This window comes from Triticum aestivum, chromosome 2D (genome assembly GCF_018294505.1).
Source record: "Triticum aestivum cultivar Chinese Spring chromosome 2D, IWGSC CS RefSeq v2.1, whole genome shotgun sequence".
NCBI lineage: Eukaryota > Viridiplantae > Streptophyta > Magnoliopsida > Poales > Poaceae > Triticum > Triticum aestivum.
Genome location: NC_057799.1, coordinates 560,972,283 through 560,976,684, shown reverse-complemented (window position 1 = coordinate 560,976,684; position 4,402 = coordinate 560,972,283). Strand labels below are relative to the sequence as shown.

The 4,402-nt window shown below is 49.3% G+C and overlaps 1 long non-coding RNA gene across 10 annotated transcripts in view; it reads left to right on the top strand.

Moving 5' to 3' along the window:
* The window catches only part of LOC123054509 (uncharacterized), a 28,391-nt gene extending 26,290 nt beyond the window's left edge, over positions 1 to 2,101 (top strand). For 9 of the 10 annotated variants that reach the window (XR_006426203.1, XR_006426210.1, XR_006426208.1 and 6 more), the window contains 2 exons: positions 508 to 696; positions 1,584 to 2,101. This is a non-coding gene — a long non-coding RNA (uncharacterized lncRNA). Of the gene's footprint in view, positions 1 to 507; positions 697 to 1,346; positions 1,507 to 1,583 lie in introns of all 10 variants that reach the window. The other variant, XR_006426205.1, reaches the window with a different exon arrangement.
* Positions 2,102 to 4,402: the final 2,301 nt, after the last annotated feature.

Genomic DNA, 4,402 nt, shown 5'->3' with positions numbered 1-4,402 from the left:
CCGCCGGCGAGGGGGTTCGGCGGCGACGCGCCCTGTTCCGACCCGGTCGGGGGAACAGGAAGGGGACGCGGGGGGGGAGGTGGGCTGGGCCGGGGCGCGGCTGCGGGTGGCGGCCCAGCTTGGGCCGGGGGGGGAGGTTTTGGGCCGCGGGTCCAGTGGGGGGAAGCGGGCCCTTTTTCCTTTGCTTTCTTTTTCTGTTTTGTTTTCTGTTTTCTCTTTATTTGCCTTTTCCCTTTTCTGTTTTATTTCATTTAAAGCATTTAGGCATTTTATAAAAATGTGTTCTCTCCACCATAATTACCAGTGTAATATTTGGCTCCCACTGAACATTTTTGTTTGAGTTTTTGAAAACTTTTATTTATCACTTTAATTATATTTGAAGTTTGAGCTAGGAGTTTGGAAGGAAGGTGATTCAAATGTGATCAAGCCCTGTTTAGCAACATGATTAGCTTAATCACAGGGAGTTACTGTAGCATGATTCCCAGGGTGTTACATGTCGTCTCGCAGCTGGACTTTGGCAGCCGCTGCTCCTCGGCAATCAACACGAGGTACAACCGCTGCCACCACTCCTTCGCAGCGACGCAGGCCAGCGACGAGGAGGCTCGCAATGGTGGGGGACACATCACCATCTGCCGGAGAGGAGAAAGGCATACCTACCCCTTAACGATTGAAATGCAGGTCCAGGGAAAACATCTGGTTAGTCTGCTTGCTGTTCTGGACATGAATCTCGCGTTTGGTTGAGTTTCAGATCTAATGGGAACTGAAACTAGCTCTTAGGATATAAATGTTCTTGTATAGTTTCAGTTCCATGTACCTTTTGATTGATAATATTAAGGATATGCCTCTAAGATCTGTTTGCCAATTTACAAATGTGTTTCCATGCTTCTCTGTCTTCATGTACTATGGTCTTTTCTATTCACTACTCAAAAAAATTGGAGTACTATGTAGCCATCTCATTCCAGATTTTTTGCCACTTGTGTTGCTCGCACTACTAAAATATTTTAGTCTATATGGGTTTTCAGAATGGTATGGTTGTAACTGTAATCTTCATTGTTAGTCAAAGTACTTATATTATTGAAATATTGTGGTTCTCTATAAATATCAATTCTCATTGGGTGACCGAATTAGACTCTGGCATGAACTACCATATTATGGTTATGTACCAAAATAAAATCTGTTTTAATGTAAGCTCTAAGACTACATGAACTACCATATTATGGTTATGTACCAAAATAAAATCTGCTTTAATGTAAGCTCTAAGACTACATGAACTACCATATTTTCTCATTTGTTGGCTAGAGTAAAAAATAGGGGCATGCTCTAACAGTGGCACATTTTATCTGCAGTACTACTATTGGGCCAATTGATGCTAGGTGTACATTGAGATGTTTTAGAAAAATAGATCCTTGATGCCCGACATAGTGCAATGGTGAGATCCACTTATTTATGATGGCGAGGATGATTGTTAGGCTGGCATGTGGAGCTGTACTAATAAGCTATGAGAAGGTCGATGCTTGAATTATATTCTCACTATAAATAAAACACACTGAATTCTTTTGCTGACATGATATGTCCATCGGCAGGTCCTCACATCACAACACCCGAGCAAGTTTGGCAAGGCTTGCTCGCCATGGCCTACCACATCGGCGAGACGGATCGAGCACGTGATCACCATCAACAGGTCTTTCGTCACAACACCCGAGCGAGCGAGATGTTCACACAAAGTTATATGATACACTGCTATTGACATATGTCGTAGATGGACAGTACATATCGTTTCTCTCCATGTTACAATTTCTGTTACCTCGGCATTTGGAAGACATGTCATCTGAATCGTCTATCATGACCGAACCATTACTATCACAAGCATCTTACTTTTAGAAATCCATATGATGGTTCAGTCATCTATATTATGTGTGCCATTTGTTACCTCTGAAATATATATTATGTGTGCCCTGTCATGTTGGTTTATTTTTGGTGCCAAAATGCTGCTGAGCATTTGGTGTGACTGATTGCACTGCCCATTTAGTGTTGTCTGGGCATATGCCATGTATTGGACACAACCATGTTATCTATAAAGGCAATTTTTCACTTCTATGCATTAAACTGATCCATTCTCGGCAACTTTTCTCGCAATAATATATACTTTGTTTATACGCTTGGATAATGGGTTGAGCCTAGTTGCCGAAAAAGACACGGTCAATTGCTTAAGCACGGGCGCAACGATGTTGACACCATCCATCCAGTCGGTTTGGCATAGGACAAGCTCCTGCAGCGACGTCGAGCTGACCGCAACCGTGGCGCTCACAACAAGGTCGTCGTCGCTGTCGGAATAAACGTTACTCAGGCAGAGCGTGCGCAAGCGCGGGGAGCAGGAGAGCAAGGCGTCAATGTCGACGGTGCATGCCCACAGGTGCAGCTCCTCGAGTGCGGGGAACTCGACGCCGGCTGGCACGCGGAGGATGACGCCGACGGGGTGAAGGTCCAGCAGGATGGAGGTGGCGCGGTGGAAGCAAGGCAGGTCAACGATGAGCGGACCGTCGAGTAAGTTCGCGGGGAGCTCAAACTCGAACTCCTCCGGCTCGAGCCGCGCGGCGGCGCGGAGCAACGAGTTGACGCTGGCAGCGTCGACCAGGTGCTCCTCAGGGATCGGCCATGGCAGCCGCTCGTTGGGGAAGCGGATTTCGAGGAGGGAAAGCACGGGAATGGGTCGAGGTAAGCGGCGGAGCACCGCTTCGAGCGAGTGGAACGGGACGTCGCTGAAGACGATCTGGCCGAGGCGGGCCCAGAGGCTGCGCCACCGGCGGGAGAGGACCTCGGTGCGCGCGGCGGCGCTGACGCAGGGTAGGCCGGCGAGGACGAGGAGGAGGAGGTCGTCGGGGAGGTCACTGATGAGATCCAGTCCGCCGCCTCGGGCTAGCAGCCGGGGGGAACGCCGACGAGGTCCCCACCTCAGATGCATCGAAGCTCCGGAAAACCCCACTGTTCCCCTCCACCAATTAGCTAGTACCTGTCAAAAAAACCAATTAGCTACCAATGGAGGAAATGGACCATGAACAATGGTGTTAGGTACTAGTTCTCTCTCTTTCGATTACACACACCAGGTCTCGAATACGAATTGGAAAGAAGAAAGAAACAGAAAGTAAAGCAGTCATGCCGTTTCTGATCCAAGGATGCTTCACTCCTTCGGCGCCCTGCTTTTTATAGCGTTAACCCATTTTGGGCCCACGAACCTGCTAGCTGGCTCGTGAATCCGAGTCGGACGTTCGATGACGCGCCCTTCCCATTAATTGGTCCATGTGTCACCTTCGGTTGCCATGGCAGCACCTTTCCTTGATGTCGTTACATCTTCAATTGGTGGCGTCGGTTTCCAATCGTACCGTTTCTGATCTAAGGATGCTTCGCTCGTTCCACGCCTTATTTTTTATGGCATTAACCCATTTTGGGCCCACGAACCTGCTAGCTGGCTGGCGAATCCGAGTTGGACGTTCGATGACGCGCCCTTCCCCTTGATAAGTCCATGTGGCACCTTCGGTTGCCATGGCAGCACTTTTTCTTGATGTCATTGCATCTTCAATTGGTGGAGCCGGTTTTCAGCCGTGCCGTTTCTAATCCAAGGATGCTTCGCTCGTTCCATGCCTTACTTTTTATGGCATTAACCCATTATGGGCCCACGAACATGCGAGCTGACTGGTGATTCTGAGTTGGACGTTCGATGACGCGCTCTTCCCCTTTGATTGGTCCATGTGACACATTCGGCTGCCATGGCAGCAGTTTTCCTTATGTCTTTGCATCTTCAATTGGTGGCGCTGGTTTCCAGCCGTGCCGTTTCCGATCCAAGGATGCTTCCACTACAAAAAAAAGACACATCCGTGACATTTTGGGCCGAACGAATTTTTTTTCTGTCATACATATGACACTTCTATGACGATAATTGTGACAAAACCCGGTATCATCATAGATGTGGTGGGCTCCTACTTCTACGACAAAAAATCATGACAGAAAATCGGCTTTTCGTCCTGGACGGGCCGGAGACGCAGCTGCATGACATTCTTTGGGCCGTCCATGACGGAAAAACCGTGGTAGAAGCGAGGGGGAGGAAAATTTCGGGGAGTTCCCGGTTACGGTGGGAGGTCGGGGGCCGAGCGATGCACGTTTCTCTCGTACACGTACGCGCGTGTGTACGAGGCGTTGGTCGGGGACCGAGCGATGCATGTTTCTCTCGTACACGTACGCCCGTGTGTGCGAGGCGTTGGCTCTAACTGAACCCGAGCGAGGCGTTGGGCTCTAACTGAACCCGAGCGATTGCACTGCAGGCTACGCGTTACTGAAGCCGAGCGATCGATCGATGGCTGTTAACTGAACCCGATCGAGCGATTCCTTCGCTACTGCTGCTACTGAA